General features: G+C 47.6%; 1 protein-coding gene across 10 annotated transcripts in view; it reads left to right on the forward strand.

Annotated features, from left to right (window-relative positions):
• TMEM63C (transmembrane protein 63C) overlaps nt 1–18,715 on the forward strand; it is a 130,116-nt gene that overhangs the window by 54,307 nt on the left and 57,094 nt on the right. For 3 of the 10 annotated variants that reach the window (XR_009264644.1, XR_009264645.1, XM_058739798.1), the window contains exon 1: nt 4,658–4,997. The exons of 4 other annotated variants lie outside the window; for them this stretch is intronic. The gene's annotated coding sequence lies outside the window, so the exon portion shown is untranslated. Of the gene's footprint in view, nt 1–4,656; nt 4,998–8,114; nt 8,223–18,715 lie in introns of those variants that run through there. 3 more of the 10 variants (XM_058739806.1, XM_058739807.1, XM_058739804.1) reach the window with 3 other exon arrangements.

The raw sequence follows: 18,715 nt of genomic DNA on the forward strand, positions 1-18,715 counted from the left end.
TGCAGTCTGAGACCTTATTCTATCTTGAAATCTACAACCTTATGCCTGGATAGATGGAAGACACTGGGAAAATAGTTTTCCCCAGCGCTCCTCTGCCTTCTGCACAGGAAAGCAAATTCCTTTCTCTTCAGAAAAGCAGATTAGAGTGTGTGACAGAAACCCAAGTTCCAAAAATGGACTCACATTCTCAGAGAGCTTTGATTTGGTCCTTGGGGACAGGGGATACCCTAGAGTATCTTGATTGTCACTTACAGTGTGAATAGTGATGTGGTTCTGCCTTAAAATGAGTTTACATTCTGGGTCCTATAGCAAAATCTGTGGAGTCTCGTGCCCATCACCTCTGGACCCGCTGCCTCCCTCCCCTGCTTACTCCCTCATAGTCTTATCTAGCACCCAGCAGTCTTAAACTCACACCAGGCCTGGGGTGATGGGGACTCTAGTGTAGCTTTCCTGCCTTGAAGCCTAAAACCAGTAGAGTCAAACTAATGAAAAACAGGCAGTGAGCACACCTAGATGACTCTTTCCTGGGTCTCCCACCTTTTTCCTGTCATTTCGAGTTTTCCTGAACATCTCATCTGGGCAGTGCAGAAAGGCCATGAACAGTTGTGTAGGTTGTGTAGTTGTGTTTGTTTTTAGCAATTACATTCAATTCTGCCATTGAAATCCTTGTGCATGTAGGCCGTTATCAGGGGAATGTTTCTGATGCAATGATCTCTAGACAACAGTGGGGAGGTCCCAGAGTCACCATGAGTCCATAACACTCTGGTGAGGGCTATGTGCTTGCACCCCTTCATGAGAATGGTGAAGGACCTCAGGAAATGTCACTGATTAATAATCCAAATCAGTAAGACCTTGCTAAGCTTGGGGATATAAGATAAGATAACACAGACTTCACCCCCATTGCCATTAAGAAGTATTTATTGAGTCAGGGCACTGTGCTAGATACTAGGAATAAAAAGAAAAAAAAAGATATAATCTGACATATAATCTAGTGGGAGAGAATGTAAGTATCAAAAATCAAAATTCCTGCTTTCTGACTCTTAAAGAAAATTATCAGTTTAGATGGCTGAATTTTCTGGATGCTGAAGGTTCCAACCATTAAGCATATATTTTATTTTATGTTAACCATTTTTTATTAGAAATACTTTCTAGGGGCACCTGGGTGGCTCAGTTGGTTAAGCATCTGACTTCAGCTCAGATTGTGATCTCATGGTTCATGAGTTTGAGCCCACATCAGGCTCTTTGCTGTCGGTGTGGGGCCCACTTAAGATCCTCTGTCCCCTTCTCTCTGCCCCTCCCCTGCTTTCTCTCTCAAAAATACATAAACATTAAAAATAAAAAGAAATACTTTCTAAATAGACCATTGCTTTCATTTTAAAATGAAATATTTGCTCAGAATTAATCTTCCCTAATGATTCAGCACATTTCCAACACTACCCTATAATACAAGGATGTCCCCAAGCCTCTTGGAGCAACCCTGAACTAAATGACTTTGTTTCACAGTTGTTCTATGTCCTCTTACTCTTGCTTTCACTGTGCTTGCTTTTTTATGAGTCCTTCTTCCTGCCCCTCCACTGTGGGCTTGAAAATCAGGAGACTAGGTTTATCAGTTAAGCTATTGGTTCAGCTGTTGTCACAGAGACAACAGTCTCTGTGGTCAGCAGTCCAGGGCTCTTCTCTTCCGGGTCATCATGAAACAGGTTCTTAGTGTCTGATTGACTGACCAACCCTAGGATGTTGCTCTTGTCAGCTTCATCAAAGCTGCCCCCCCACCACCTCCATCCCCACGCCCATGGCCCAGTCTACGCAAGGGGAAAGAAGAAGCTGGGAGCAGGCAGCCTCCTTTTAAGAATGTCCAGAAGTGAAACAAAGCACATTCACTCATATCCCATTGGCTAGAACTTAGTCCCATTGCTGCTCCTGGCTGCAAGGGAGGCTGGGATATGTAGTCTCTGGCAGGGGAGCCATGAATGCAAGTTTTAATCTTGAAAGCTCTAGTGCTAAAAGGAAATGGGAAGGAGAGATTATAAGGGGGCCCTTGGCAGTCTCTGCTACACTGGGTCTGTTAAAATTGTGTGTAGAGTAAATGTAGGTGGGCTCTCACTGAAGATACAAGGTGCTCTTCTGCACAGAGAGCACCCAATGTTGACAGTTTGATGGTTCCGACCCCAACTGTTTGGGTTGCTCAGAGGCCTTTGGTTTCTTTGCTGTTGTTCTGGATTATGTCCCCAGACAAGATCCTGGAGGTTAACAAAGCAATCATAAAGACAATAGCATAACAGTTATTGTCTTTCAGGGAGCACCTACCTCAATCCACATGAGAGCATGAAAAATGTTCTCAGCATCCACGGTTTGGAAACACCTCTCCTTCAAACGCCTCCCAAATCCACAAAGTCTCAGCTATTCATTCTTATCCACCTTTACTGAGTACCTTCTACTGGCTTGACACTCATCTAGGAGGTTGGTGTTCAATTGGTTAGGACATTGGGGTCATCTCTTTGATTGTATCACACACAGGCCATGTGGCATTTTCCTGGGTCCTCCTTCCTCCTCTTTGCGGGTATATCTGTGATGCCTTCCAGGTCTTGGGTCTTATCAGTCTTATCCCTTGCTTCTGCTCAAAAACTTTCCATAGCTCCCTTTGGCCTAAGTAAAGTCCAAACTTCTGTGCCTTGTCTTGGAGGTCTTTGAAGACCTGCTTCCAGCCTTCCATTCTGGCCTCAGCTCCCACCAGAGGGCATGTCCAGGGTCAAGCTCATCTAGGGAGGCCGGTTGCACCGATTCTGTGTGGGTAGCACCTTGGTGAAGGGGTTGGAGAGCTGAAACAGCTCTTGGTCTGGGCTAGAATGCCCACAACTCTGTTTCCTCACAGGACACTCGGTCCAGGATGCCTGGGAATTTCAGTGTAGGTTCTTCCCTTCTTTTCATCTGGGTCTTTCTGACACTGACTCAGGTCTTCTGTATGTGAAAAACTGAGTTAAGCACCTTCCAGGCACTTTATACTCTTAGCCACTCTATGGGAGTAGGTACTATTATGGGGCTCCTTTGATTTGTGTCCGGGCACCTCTCTGACAGATGGGGAAGTTAATCTCAGCGTGGTTAAGTGACTTACACAAGGTCACAGAGAGAGTAAGAGACAAAGCTCAGCTCTGAACTAAGGTTCAACTGGGTCTGAAAACCATGTTTTTTCCCACTTAACACAGGACCTTTCTAAAGGAACAGCTATTAGCCTCATTACACAAGATGCTTAGTCCTTCCACCCTGGGGTCAAGACACTAGTTCTGTGATGAGGAAGCAGAGAAAAGAGAGGGCAGGCTTTTCTCTCTGCACCAGCACCATAACAATGGCAACAACTACTACTCTTCACTGAGGACCTGTTTTGTACACAATATCTCATGTCGTCCGCACAACCAGCCTTTAAGGTTATTATTATTTCCCTCATTTTATACGTGTGGACAGTGATGCTCAGAGAGGTTAAGCCCCATGTTTAGATTCAAATCCAGGAAGCTAGGCCTCTTCAACACTGCTCTTGGATTTATCGGGGTTATCTTTGTTCCCACCAGCCCTTATCCTAGGAGCGGTACCAGAAGCGTTAGGGCCAGAGAGGCCTTAGACTCCCGCTAGCCCAGCCCTCTCAGGATTACAGATGAGAGGGGAAAACAAAGTCAGAGGGACTGAGTGAGCTACCCAAGGTCGCACAGCACACTAACCGCTGAGCCTGGGCCTGGACCCTAGCCCCTGATGCCCTGTTGACACTGCACAGTAGACGTCCCAAAGCCTTCCCGTCCCATAAATGAAAAACGGATGAATGAGTGAGTGAAGAAATGGATAGATGTTGAGAGAATCTGTCTAGTGGCTCACTTTGGATTTTCACAGGGTGGCTGGGTAAGAAGAAGCAAGTTGTGAGGTGGGGAGTAGGTGCGTGGCTGGGAAGGACATAACCAAGGTGCACCAGTCTGGGAGGGGGCCATTGTGCAGCGTGTTAGGGGTAACCAGTCCATGGAAGCACAGCTACCCTCCCTCCAGCATCCCTCCAGCCTTGTACTCAACTGCTTCCTCTATGGCCTTCTCCGCCTGTTGCCAACAAGTCCTACCAAGCAATATCTTAGTGTCATAAAACTGGGGAGAGTCCCTTTCAGAGACTGTTCCGCAGCCCTCCTCACCCCATTAGCTATTGCACTGAAAGCACCCATAACGGCTAATGTCTATTAAGTTAATGTGCCTGAGCCCCTGCCTGGGCAAGTGAGGGCCGCGTTCACTGTTACCCCTCACTCTGTATACCAATCTTTAGGGATTCAAACACTGGTATCTGCCTCCAGGCCCCCTAAGCAGTTGTCTCCAGCAGAGTAGCCAGGACTTGAATGAAACTGGAGACATGCAGGACTGTGGCTCGAACACACTGGAAATGACCCAGCCCATTCCTTTTGGGTCTCCTAGGCAGGGCTGTGGCCAATTTGTAGACCTCTCCTTTGCTGGGGAAGGAGGCAGAACTGGGTACCAGGCACTGGGCGCCAGGAGCTGGTCCCTGGGCGGGGCAGAACCCTGCTATCTTTGTGTGGCTGTGCATCTTTTCTGGCTTTGGCTGGCATCCGTGGGGAGGGGAACAAGCCTCGGAGGAGAGCCTGGAGTGGCGGTGAGGCTGTAGGGTGGGCCGAGAGCAGCGAGACGGCTGCCGAGGCCCAGGGCAACAGAGGGTGCTGGAGCCATTGCAGCAAGGGACCGGCAGCCTTGTGCGTTTGCAATGGTAATTTGCAGATGGTTCCTGGTAGCTACAGGGTCTCTGAGGCGGAGCCTGGAGCTTCGTATAGGATAATCCAGCCTGGGTTCCCCCGTGGGTCAGAGCAGTCTTGGGGCGGAGCCAAGGTTGGCTCCTGCCGGGGAGGAGCCGGGATGCCGCTCCCGCGGTGATGCAGAGGGGAATTTGCTGACAGTCCCTTGCCAGGTGGGGCTGGCTTCACCAGGCCCGCGACGAGGACCGGCTGGCTGTCTCCTCCCAGGTAAGGAGCGTGTTGCCTGTCACCGTGTCCCGGCGGCCGGTGCACCCTGCCTGGGGCTGGGTCGTGACGCCCAGGGCGCAGATGCGGTGAGCACGCGGGTGGTACGAGCCAGGAGTGCTCCGGCCGGGAGAAGGGGCGCAGAATCCGGGTCCTGGACAGGGGAGGGGGTGGGGAGGGACTGCTTGCCCTCAGCTTTCCGGGACCTCGGACTGGGAGGGGTGGGGGTGGGGGAGACTGCGCCACACACCCTTGCCATGCAGGCTGTCTGCCGGCCTGGACCCAGGGAAAGGTGGAATGAGCCGCGTATCCGGGAGGGCCGTGGTTTGGTCGACCATCTTCACTGGGTTGGGGGGAGGGTGGGGCAGGAGGCACCCCCCCTCCCCCGCCCCCGCCGCCGCCGCCGCCGCCGCCGCCGCCGCCGCCGCCTGCATTACAGCCAGGTGGGGTTGCCTCTCTGGATCACCCCCACCCAGGGATTCCCCGGGGCTGTGCCGCCCACTGGCTGGGCTGGGAGCGGTGTGCGCTTCCCCCGCAGTCTACTTCACCGTTATGAGTTATGACAGCGTCACTGCTGCGCGGCCTGGTGGAGGTCTCATTCAGTGCTGGTGGGCTGGGCCCCTGGGCCCGGGGGTAGAGGGTGCCACCTTATATTCTTCCAAAGAAAGGTTCTTGCCTCCATCCTTATCTTGGCCTGGAGAGAGGAGCTTCGGATTTGGACGATGGACCTGGGGAAACTGAGGCCTGGGGTGCTGTGGCTTCACCAAGGTCACTTAGCAGGTCCTACAGCTGGCCTCCCAGGCACTGCCTTGATCTGATGTCCTCTGGAGGGGCAGGGGCCAGTCTTGCTCTCTAGATCTCTGGTCCAATTTGGGGAGCACCGCCCCACCCCAGCGCCCCCCTTGCCCCATCCCTGAGAACGGAGGAGGTTGCAACTTCTGTATGGGGCTTGGGGTGTTCTGGGTGTGAACAGCGCAGGGATAAGAATTGTCCGGGGACGGGAGAAAATTACTCCCCAAAAAAACGTTCATCTGAGCAGACCGAACTGTTGGTCTCTACTATCCTCGTGGGTTCAGGGAGAGGAGAGTTGGCTTCTGGGAGAGGAAGGCCCGAGGGGGCAACCCGGTTCCAGCTTTAGTCTCTGTACCAGCCTTGATGAAAACCTGCACATTCCCAGGCCGCAGTGGGAAGGACAGGGGATGAAGAGATGGACTTTTTCTCCTTTGATGGCCTGTGTCTCACTGGAGAAGAGGCCGGGGAACCATGTTGGTAAGATGGCCTTCTCCCTACACCACCCTCTGTGGTGTAGCATCCCACCCTTGGCCTCTCCCCAGCTCCTGTCCCCGGGAGAAATGGATGGGCTGCTGTTGGATCTGTGGCTCTTGGAGGTGAGCTTTTCCCGAATTCACCTTGTCTTCCTTCCGCCTGAGGCAGATGACTTTCTCTGGGGGAAAACTGAGGTAGGGGGAGAGCTGTGTTTTATTTCAGAGCTGGAGCCAGCCAGCGCCATGGTGCAGGTGAGGAAACCGAGGCACAGAGGGTGCAGCGAGTTGCTCCAGGTCTCTCACCTACACGCAGGTCTCTTACTCCCTGGCCCACCCCGGGGCTGTGGATGAGGCCCCTTGCTCTCTCCTCTGGTCCCCCAGCCCCCAGCCCTGGTAGGGTGAGGCTGTGAGTACCTCCTAAGGGGTGAAGGGGGGTGTCAGGGAGAGGGGACAGCTTCAGCACTTTCTCCTTTACGAGATGTTTTCAAGTTACTTGGAAAAGAAGCAGCTAGAAGAGCCAAAGTCACTTGGTTGCCTTCCCATCGTGCCCCCACAGGAAAGACACCATTTCTCTGGGCCTCTGGAGCCAAGTGCAGCTATCCCGCCTGCCCTGGTACCAGCAGCCATGGTTGCCCCCAGGAGATGACCCGTGGGGCCAGTGCCTTCAGTTACTTCTCATCACAGGAAGGGAGTTTCTGCCCAACCCAGCCTTATTCTGAGTGAAAGGCAGTTACCTTGTGCCTAGCTCATGAGTTGCTGCTCTTCGGATACACTATCTGAGCACAGGACCCCTGAAGCTGGCCCCTGGTGATTCTGCCTTGGGCTACCTGATGATGAATCGCCAGCAATCCCTGGGGCGACCTGTGGGAAGCGATGGTGTTCCCAGTAAACCGAATTAGAACTAGCTGTCCATGGGGTGATGGTACAATACCAGAGAGAGAAGAGGACCCGCCATGCATCTGGATGCTCCGAGGGTCCTTTCCAGCCCTTTACCAGGAGGAAGGCCACTGCTCCATAGTCTTGGGAAGCTGGTGGTTTGTCCTTCCTGGTTAGCAGGGGCAGGCTGCAGAGAGGTTCCTGGCTCGCGGCAGAAGAACCACCAGCAGAGGAGCATGGCACCTGGTTCTGGACCAGAGTCCCTGTTGGCTGGCGCTCTGCCCTTGGTTTTCCTACCTGACAACTGGGCATGAAAACATCTTCCCCAGTTGGGTGGGAGGGCTCTGGAAACATGTCAAGCATTTATTACAGATGGGCGGTGTTATTCCTGGACCGCTCCTGTGGTGTAGATTGGAGCTATCTGTTTCCAGCCTCTGTGGGGAAAACGTGGCTGTTTCCTCTGTGGAGGGTGCCCTCTCCCCCGTGGCCAGTCAAAGCCACCCTTCTAAGGCCTGGAAGGCAGGCCATCCCTCCCCAACGTACCTCAAGTTGTGTTTTGGCCCTTGAAGGCTCCATTCCCCTTCCTCGACTGCCTGTGCTATTTAACAGGATTCCCACGCACTAAAATGCTGGTGACTGGTGGCACAGTGGACCTTGCTGCCGGCCGGTATCTTCCCCACTGACTCTCACATCCCAGAGACTCTCAGCTCTGCTTCCTCCTGGGAAGCAGCTGGTGGAAGAACTGTGGAGATAATAGGCATAAGAGCTCTTTGCACACAGCGTCCAGGGTGCGAGAGTCCACGGGGGGCCTTCAGGGCCTTGGGCAGGCTCGCTCTGGGACCCGCCGTAATGAAAGCACTCTGAGGAAGTGAGATCAGCAGCTTTTAGTGCACTGTGTTGCCTGTGGCAGGGGCCCGTGTCCTCTCCTCCCCTCTCTCCTGGGAGAGACTGGTTTTCCTGGCTTACTCACACGCCAGCACGGGTGGTGTGGACCGGACTCCTTGTTCTTGCCATGAGTTGGCGGGTGGAACTGGTGCAAAATAGGGTCCCAGGGGGAGCTGAGATGAGAACCCAGGCAGCTCATGAGGTACCGTGTGTGTCCTTGTTCTAGATCTGTCTAGACGGCCATGGGCAAACCAAGGGTGGCCCTTCAGAAGAGCACCCGTTGGCCAGAGCTCTGTGTCCCGTGTTTCTAGGGAACGGAATGCAACCGAGCCTCCATGTTCCTTCCCAGCACCCTGTGGCTGGTACTGAAGCATGCAGAGGCAGGGTTGGGCAGGGGTGGAGGGGATGCCCGCTTTCACCTCTTGCCTGCTCCTGGTGATTCGTCATGTTCCGAAAGGGAACTGAAGCCTGGACCCGCTTGCAAAACCAGGATCCAAGTGTCCTGGGCTCCCACTGTCTACTTTTCCCACCCTTTCACTCTGCTGTCTTGCATGAACACCCTCAAGACGGGGTTGGAAGAGCTGGGCTGGGGGTGGCTGAGGTAGGGCATGGCCCTGTGCCTGCAGACCCCTGTTCATGCCAAGCCAGGGCTCTGGCATCCAGAGGACCAGGGGCAGAGGGGCCAGGCCAGCCTCCAGTGGGAAGCCAGACGAGTGCTCCCTTCACCGAATGGCCTCGGCAAGGAAGGCGGCCCTGGAGACAGGAGGCCGCTCTGCACTCTGGCTGAGTCTCCTTAGATTGTGCCCACCAGAGGGATGCTGGCCTCAGGCCATGAGATCCTGTCAAAAGAGAAAGGCGTCCTTTGGTCTTTGGAGATACAGATGAGCAAGATGGCTGGTTGGCAGGGGTATGGCTGTTGGTTGCTTTTTGATGTGGAGGTCTCATCACCTCAGGCGTCTGAGTGGCGATGATTTGACAATAGGCTGGAAATGCTTCAGAGGTCAGCTGAGCCCCATGGGGAAACCGGCTGCTTTGTTGGGGGGCACGGGAGCGTGAGAACAAGGCACACAGAGACATCTTGTCCAGGGGGCACTTGGGAGCTGAGTTTCCACCTGCTTCATTATCTGCTTGCTTCACCTCTGTGTTCACAGCGAAGTGAAATAGTCCCTACTGCAAAGGGCCAGCTGGAGGATGAATGGCCATACGGAGAAAGGTGCACGTGCCTGCACGTGCCTAGTGACCAGGAGCCCCCTTCTTCCCGTGTGCTCCCCCTTTACTTGCTTAGTGGTGGGTTGCCCAGGGACTCTGGGCTGTCTGGCCACGCTTTGGTGACAGTGCTGATCAACAGTGTTGACTGCCTCTGGCACTGTTTGAACTGAGATGTCCCCTCCAAAAGAGCTGGCAGATGGGGAGGTCTTCTCAGAAGCAGAGGGTGTGTGTGGGGTGTGGAGGGCAGGCGTGGGGGAATGTCTGTCCTTCGCTACCGCAGACAAGCTGTTGTTGGGCCCAGGATCCCTTCTGAGCTGGGACCTCGTGTGCGCAGGCCTGCAAACTAGGCCAGGCTTTGCGGAGAGCTTCTCAGGCAACGGAGCAACAGCCTGAACCACGTCCCCGCTCTGAGGTCCTGGTGCCACTCAGTGACCTCACATTCCTCATTACTCCTTTTAATCCTCTGCACGCCCCGGGGGAGGGGCAGAGCAGGTGTGAGGAGCCCACTTGATAGATGAGAACACTGAGGCTCAGAGAGGTTTTAATGACCACAACTGCACACACCCACACGTAGGCACAAAAGCGCCGAACCCAAAGTGGCTCCAGGCCAGTCTGACTCCAGCGGAGTGTCCCTTCTCCCCAGAGCACAGCCGGCACATCCTCCGGTCACCTGCTATTTGCTGCTGCTCATGGTTTTGCTGAAGTAGCTTAAGACAAAAGGACTTGGAAGTGAAGGTCGTGCGTTTCTCCCCTTCCCCTCCACTCCGGGCAGGGTGCCCAGAGCTGGGCTCTGCTGAAGGACAGCAGGGGAAATGGAAGAACGGGAGGCCCTCTCCACCCTCCCCTCATGCCCCGGGACACACAGTGGGCTTGGTCAGAGGGGCTGAGTGAGGCAGGGAGAGCAGATTCGGTTTCCTATCTTCCTGGAGGCTCTCCCCAGCCCCCTGGCCTGGGGAACCAGTATGGACCAGCCCGGATGGAGGGGACAGGAAGCCATGGCCTGGGCTCCCAGAGCTGCAGAGTGGAGGAGGTGGAGGGGCCCAAGTCCCAGTGCTGTCCTGTGGGTCTGGGGAGGAAGTCCAGGTCTGGTGGCCTGATCTGTCCCCAGAGACAGAGGAGGGAGAGAGGTTGGGTGGAGCAAGCCTATTCCATGGCCTGGGTATCACAGCTATATGCCTGCTTATCAGGGGAATCATCTTGAGCCCAGCTCTGACCTAGTCACTTTTTTTTTTTTTTACGTTTATTTATTTTGAGATTGAGAGAGAGAGAGTGTGTGTGTGCTGAAGGAGCAGAGAGGGAGGGAGAAAGAGAATCACAAGCAGGCTCAGCGCGGAGTGGATGCCGGCTCGAACTCACAAACTGTGAGATCATGACCTAGGATGAAATCGAGAGTCAGACACTTGACCGATTGAACCCAAGCACCCCTGACCTAGTCACTTCTTACTGGCTCCCAGGAGCCTGCCATTGAAGATTGAGCTTGGATTAAACCCAAATTACCTTTCTCTGCCTGCCTTCCTGCTTCCTTCCCCCTTCCCACACACTCTGCTCTGGCTCAGAGTCTCTTCCTGCGCGGGGTAAGGGATGGCTCCGATCACCTTGAAGATTACCAAATACACACACTTGGCTTTGTACCCCTCCTCCCCACTCCCGCTCACCCAGCTCAGCTAAGAACCACCCACCCTGGCAAATCAAAGCTTCCACCCACCCCCTCCTCCCAGCCCAGTCCTTGGCCTCATCCCAATCCTCATCTGGTCAGGCCCCCCTGCCCTTCAAAGTCCAGCTCAAATGCCACTGCCTCCATGAAGCCTTCACTGGATCCCAGCCAGGGCCAGTCTCATGGCCTTTAATGCACTTGTCCCATTAGAGTCCGTCTCTTGTGCTAGACAGTGAGCTCACCCTTTCATTTGTCAAGCATTCACTGAGTGCCAGCCAGGCACACACATGCCCTCCGGTAACTCGTGGGGAGGGGGCAGGTAGGCAAGTCAACCGATAAGGATGACAGCTGCAGAAATGCTGTAATAATGGCAGGACAAGGCACCAGGGGACATTTCGGCAATGGCATTTAAAGCTGAAAATGTACACACTTGATGGCCAACAGTTTTGCATCTAGGTGTATAATTACCTAGAGAAATTCACATGTATGCGTGAGGAGACAGTCCCAAGGACATCTAGGGCAGCAATGTTGGAAACACAAGAGAGGTCTCCACCTCAGTATTTTCCATAATGGAGTAGACAACTAAAACTGTGATGTTAGGCAGCAGTTAAAATATATGTAATTGGGGACTTCTTTGTTTTGTAACTTATACCACAATAAATACACACAACTATCTGTGTTAACACAAGTACATCTGAAACAATATTGCAATATATAAGAAATTACAGAATAATGTCGTTCATGAACATTTAATTTTAATGGAAATAACACTATTTATGATTTATGGATACAAACATGTTGCAATATTCATACTTGTGGTCTTTGGCAAGGGAAAGAAGGAACTGGTGCTGGCGGGTAGAAGGAAGGACTTTTAATTCGTCAGTAATGCTGCTTTGAACAAACAAGATCTGAAGCAAAAATGATAGAATGTTACCATTGGTTGATTCCATTAGTTTTATTCTTTTAACTTTCTGTGTTTAAAATTTTTCAAAATTAGGGATGCCTGGCTGGCTTAGCAGGAGGAGAGTGTGACTCTTGATCTCAGGGTTGTGAGTCTGAGCCCCCCCACCTTGGGTGCAGAGATTAATTAAAAAAAATAAAGTCTTTTAAAAAAAATGTCAAAAATTAAAAAAAAAAAAAAAGTAATCTTGAATGTCAGAGGAAAGGCGTCAGCTTTTCCCAGGGAAGCCAGGAAAGGTTCCAAGAGGAGGTGACAGCTGGGCATTGAAGGCAGGGTAGGGGTTGTCAGGTTCTACCAGGTATGGGGACTTGTGACAAGGAGATGCAGAGTGTTCAAGGACAGGGTATGTGTGCATGGGCTGTCTGTATTTTTTAAATGTTTATTTATTTAAGGAGAGAGAGAGAGAGAGAGAGAGCACGGGGGAGGGGCAGAGAGAGAAAGAGAAAGAGAGAATCCCAAGCAGAATCCTTGCTGTCAGGGCAGTTCATGACCTGAGCCAAAATCAAGAGTCGGATGCTCAACCGACTGAGCCACCCAGGCGCCCCTCTCTGCACTTTTTAATACTTTTTTTTTTAAGTTTATTTATTTATTTTTGAGAGAGACAGAGAGGGATAGCACAAGCAGGAGAGGGGGGCAGAGGATGTGAAATGGGCTCCATGCTGACAGCAGAGAGTCCGATGTTGGGCTCGAACTCATGAACTGGGAGATCATGACCTGAGTCAAAGTCAGGTGCTTAACCAACTGAGCCACTGTCTGTAATTTTTTAAAAATTTTATTTATTTTTTAATTTACATCCAAGTTGGTTAGCATATAGTGCAGCAATGATTTCAGGAGTAGATTCCTTAATTCGCCTTACCCATTTAGGCCATCCCCCCTCCCACAACCCCTCCAGCAATCCTCAGTTTGTTCTGTATATTTAAGAGTCTCTTATGTTTTGTCCCCCTCTCTGTTTTTATATTATTTTTGCTTCCCTTCCTTTATGTTCATCTGTTTTGTATCTTAAATTCCTCATATGAGTGAAGTCATACGATATTTGTCTTTCTCTGACTAATTTCTCTGTCTTTCTCTAACTAATTATGCTTAGCATAATACCCTCTAGTTCCATCCACGTAGTTGCAAATGGCAAGATTTCATTCTTTTTGATTGTTGAGTAATACTCCATTGTATATATATACCACATCTTCTTTATCCATTCATCCATTGATGGACATTTGGGCTCCTTCCATACTTTGGCCATTGTCAATAGGTACTGCTATAAACATTGGGGTGCATGTGCCCCTTCAAAAGAGCACGCCTGTATCCCTTGGATAAATACCTAATAGTACATTTGCTGGGCATAGGGTAGTGCTATATTTAATTTTTTGAGGAACCTCCATACTGTTTTCCAGAGTGGCTACACCAGCTTGCATTCCCACCAGCAGTGCAAAAGAGTTCCTCTTTCTCTGCATCCTCGCTAACATCTGTTGTTGTCTGAGTTGTTAATGTTAGCCATTCTGACAGGCGTGAGGTGGTATCTCATTGTGGTTTTGATTTGTGTTTCCCTGATGATGAGTGATGTGGAGCATTTTTTCAAGTGTCAGTTGGCCATCTGGATGTCTTCTTTGGAGAAGTGTCTATTCATGTCTTTTGCCCATTTCTTCACTAGATTGTTTTTTGGGTGTTGACTATGATAAGTTCTCTATAGATTTTGGATACTAACCCTTTATCTGATATGTCATTTGCAAATATCTTCTCCCATTCCCTGGTTGCCTTTTAGTTTTGCTGATTGTTTCCTTTGTCGTGCAGAAGATTTTCATCTTGATGAGGTCCCAGTAGTTCATTTTTGCTTTTGTTTCCCTTGCCTCTGGACACGTGTTGGGTAAGATATTGCTGTGGCCAAGGTCAAAGAGGTTTTTGCCTGCTTTCTCCTGGAGGATTTTGATCATTTCCTGTCTTACGTTTAGGGATTTCATCCATTTTGAGTTTCTTTTTGTGTATGGTGTAAGTAAGTGGTCCAGGTCCATTTTCCTGCATGTCGCTGTCCAGTTTTCCCAGCACCATTTGCTGAAGAGACTGTCTCTGTTCCATTGGATATTCTTTCCTGCTTTGTCAAAGATTAGTTGGCCATACATTTTGTGGGTCCATTTCTGGGTTCTCTATTCTATTCCATTGATCTGAGTCTCTGTTCTTGTGTCAGTACCGTACTGTCTTGATGATTACAGCTTTGTAATACAGCTTGAAGTCCGGGATTGTGATGCCTCCAGCTTTGGTTTTCTTTTTTAAGATTGCTTTGGCTATTCAGGGTCTTTTCTGGTTCCATACAAATTTTAGGATTGTTTGTTCTAGCTCTGTGAAGAACGCTGGTGTTATTTTGATAGGAATCACTCTGCACGTTTTAAATGTTTGTTGAATAACTTGTGTTTGTCAAGCTGCCCCTTCCTTCCTCATTCTCGTCCCTGATTCCAGCTCCTGTATTTCTGGTCTGTGTGCATAGTCAGTAGGCTACTGCTTGAACAGCATGTGTCAATTTGGTGATTTTTTTTTTAAAGTCTAAGTAATCTAATGGGGGTTGGGGAGGAATGAGCCAAATCTATAAAATTGAACATTAAAATGGGGAAATACCCCACTAAGCCAGGGAACAGAGAAAGAATTCTTGGGGGATACTGTCCTAGACTACATGTAAATTCAGTTGAAAACAAGCTGAAACTGATAGTTTTCTGAGAAAATATAAATCACCAGTTTGACCCCAGCAGAAGAACTAACTAGAAAGCCTCAACAGACCAATAATCATGAAGAAAACTGAGTTTTCATAAAATCCCAAAAAACCTGAGGTTTATCAAACCTTCAAGAAAGGGATGATTCTACATTATTTAAGGGTGATCAACCATACCAGACCATGAGAAGAAGAGGTTCCAAGTTATTCTATGAAGCCAGTGTGACACTGACAAAGAACACAGAAAAAGATAAAAATTACTGGAAAAAAATTGAATTTATGAATATTGGTGCAAAATTCATAAATTAATATTAACAAATAGGATCATACAGTGTTATGTTTAAAAAACAAATACACCACAAACAAATCTCTTAAACAAAGCAATAGGTCAAAAGAGGTGAAAAATCACATAAACAGCTCCATAAATGCTAAAAAGGCCTTAAAGGCATTTTATGACAAATTCAAAATATGTCCCTGATAGTAACTCTTCTTTTTAAGTGTTTTTATCATGTTATTTTTTTTCATTTTAGTTTATTTCATCATATAAGTGTGCTCTTTAATCTGCATTCTCTATTTCACCCACCCCCCCACCTACCTCCCCTTTGATAACCATCAGTTTGTTCTCTATAGTTAAAAGTCTGTTTCTTGGTTTGTCTCCCTTTTCCTTTTGCTCATTTGTTTTGTTTCTTAAATTCCACATATGAGTGAGAGCATACAGTATTTTGTCTTTTGCTGACTGATTTATTTAGCTTAGCATAATACTCTCCATCCACATCGTTGCAAATGGCAAGATTTCATGCTTTTTATGGCTGAATAATATTCCATTGTGTGTGTGTGTGTGTATACACACACATAGTATTATATATATACTATTATATGTATATATTATTGTATATATGTATATATGTATATATATATACACACACAAATACACGATGTAATATATATAATGGAATGCATATACACACACACACACACACACTGTATATAATGGTATATATTGCAATGGTATATATATAACACAGATATATGTATACATATAAATATACCACATCTTCTTTATCCATTTATCTATGGATGACACTTGGACTGCTTGCATAGTTTGGCTATCGCAAATAACGCTGCAATAAACATAGGGGTACATGTATCCCTTTGAATTAGTGTTTTTGGGTTTTTTGTTTGTTTGTTTTGGTAAATACCAAGTAATGCAATTACTGGATAATAGGGTAGTTCTATTTTTAATTTTTTGAGGAGCCTCCATACTGTTTCCCACAGTAGCTGCACCAGATTGCATTCCCACCAACAATGCAAGAGGGTTCCTTTTTCTCCACATCCTCACCAACACTCTATTGTTGATTTTAGCCATTCTGACAGGTGTGAGGTAATAGCTTATTGTAGTTTTGATTTGCATTTCCCTGATGATGAGTGATGTTGAGCATCTTTTCATGTGTCTGTTGGCCATCTGTATGTCTTCTTTGGAGAAATGTCTGTTCATGACTTCTAACCTATTTTTTTAATTTGATTATTTGTTTTGGGGGTATTGAGTTCTTTGTATATTTTGGAGACTAACCCTTTAGTGGATATGTCATTTGCAAATATCTTCAGTAGGTTGCCTTTTAGTTTTGTTAGTTGTTTCCTTTACTGTGCAAAACCTTTTTATCTTTGATGTAGTCCCAGCAGTTTATTTTTGCTTTTATTTCCCTTGCCTCAAAAGATGTATCTTGAAAAATGTTGCTACGGCTGATATCAGAGAAATTACTGCCCGTGCTCTCTTCAAGGATTTTTATGGTTTCAGGTCTCACATTCAGGTCTCTAATCCATTTTGAATTTATTTTTGGGTATGGTGTAAGAAAGTGGTCCAGTTTCAATCTTTTGCATGTGGCTGTCCAGTTTTTCCAACACCATTTGTTGAAGAGACTACCATTTACCATTGGATATTCGCTTTTCCTTTGCCAAAGTCTAAGTGGCCTTATAATTTTGGGGTTATTTTAGGGGTTTCTGTTCTATTCCATTGATAGATGTGTTTATTTTTGTGCCAGTCCCATACTGTTTTGATTACTTTAGCTTTATAATATAACTTGAAATGTGCAATTGTGATAACTTCAGTTTTGTTTTTCTTTTTCAAGATTGCTTGGGCTACTCCAGGTCTCAATTTTAACTCTTATTTAATAGGAGTAGATGGATATTCCTTAACATAATTTTATGCATGTGTGTGTGTGTGTGTGTGTACAGATATACACACATACAAGGGGAAAAGGACCACTATTACCTTGAGCGTTCTTTAATACTTCTCTAGAAGAATTGAACAATCCAATACAAATTTTGAAAATAAAAGTTATAAAAGGAGGCCAATTTATCAATTAAAGCTTTAGATGATGAGATTGACCACCTGAAGGAAAAAAGAACAAGATCATCCACTGAAAAACTAGGAGAAATAATAAAAAAATATAGTAAGATGGCAGCTAATAAATATTAAAGACAACAATGTATAGCTCTATTACATATAAACGTTAGCGTCTTATATAATGGAAAGAAGCATTTATAGTATCAGTAAAAGTGCTAAACATAATTAGAAGTCAGTCTAAGCAGAGGTGGCAAGAGCAGATTCTTACTACTGCCGTTCACTCCTGGTTCCCCAGCACTTAGAATGGGGCCTGGCAATGGTAATAAATATTTGTCAAGTGGTGGCATGGCTCCCAGATCAATGGAACAGAAGTTTATCCAGACAAAGACCCACGCACGTCTGATAGACAGCAGGGATGACAGTAATCGCTGACATGAAGTGGTTCCCGTGTGCCAGGCACAGTAGGACGCCCTTCACCTGTAGCCTAGCACGTGACCAGTCCTGGGACAGTCTGTGCACTCCAGAAGAGTGTGTGTTCTGCAGCCGTTGGGTGGGGTGTCCTGCACCTGTGTGCTGGGATCAGTTGGTCTGTAGTGTTGGGTATATTCAAGTCCTCTGTTTCCTTATTGATCTTCTGTCTGGTTGCTCTGCCCATTATTGAAAGTGGTTTATTAAAATCTCCTACTGTTACTGAGTTACTCTTTCTCCCTTCCATTCTGTCTGTCTGCTTCACCTATTTGGGTGCTCTGCTGTTAGATGCATATGTATTTATAATTATTATAACTTCCTGGAGAATTGACCCTTACATCAATATGTAATATCCTTCTTTGTGTCTTGCTGAAGTGTTGGACTCTTAGTCTACTGTGTCTGATGGAAGTATGGCCACCCCTCCTCTTTTTCAGTTACCATTTGCATACAGGGTCATCCCCCATCCTTTTGCTTGTGGCCCATGTGTGTCCTTACAGCTAGCTGAGGTGAGTCTCTTATAGACAGCGCATACTTGCATTTTTCTGCACCTTTTACCTGAAATAACTCACTTAATCTTCACAATAGATGGTGCTATTGTTATTACCATTTTCAGATGAGGAAACCAAGGCACGGGAAGGTTAGGTAACTTCTCTTAGATCCAGTGAAGCTAGAATTTGAACCAGCACTTGACTCAGAGGTCATGCTCTTTGTATCCATCCTACTACATAGTTAAATTGAGATTTTAAATTTAGAAAGAGGGTGACTGGGTGGAGGGAGGGAAGAGATTATTCATACGTGACTTTGGGACAACTATCTAGCCCCTTGGGGGAAAGAAAGAAAGCTGGGCCGTACTATACTCCTTACACCAAAATATATTCTAGAAAAAAAAAAGATTAGAAAGAAGGAAAGATTAAAAAGAAAGAAAGAAAACCCTAACAGTACTAGTGGTAAACAGGGGCAAATGATTCTTAGGATGCTCTAGTAAGAAATATTTTTCACTACAGAAAAATCTGAAATTTTGTGCAAAAGATGGCATAAATAAAGTAAAAAAGAATATGACAGTTTGCAATACACATGACAAAAAGTTAATTCATTGCCTTAGTTTAGAAAAACCTTTTAAAAATCAGTGAGATAAATTGGAAAGGACATAGGCAGTTCACAGAAAAACGCAAAGGCCAGTTAATCAATAAACATGAAGATAATGTCTGCCCTTTCTGATAATTAAAGAATTACACACTGAAACCATAACCATTTTTCAACACTCACACTGGCAAACTTTAAAAAAACTGGAAAACGCACAGTGTTGTCGAGGTTGGAGGCAACAGGCACTCTCGTGCGTGGCTGGGCAGTTCAAACTGGCTCATCCT

This window comes from Neofelis nebulosa, chromosome 7 (assembly GCF_028018385.1).
Source record: "Neofelis nebulosa isolate mNeoNeb1 chromosome 7, mNeoNeb1.pri, whole genome shotgun sequence".
Classification (NCBI taxonomy): domain Eukaryota; kingdom Metazoa; phylum Chordata; class Mammalia; order Carnivora; family Felidae; genus Neofelis; species Neofelis nebulosa.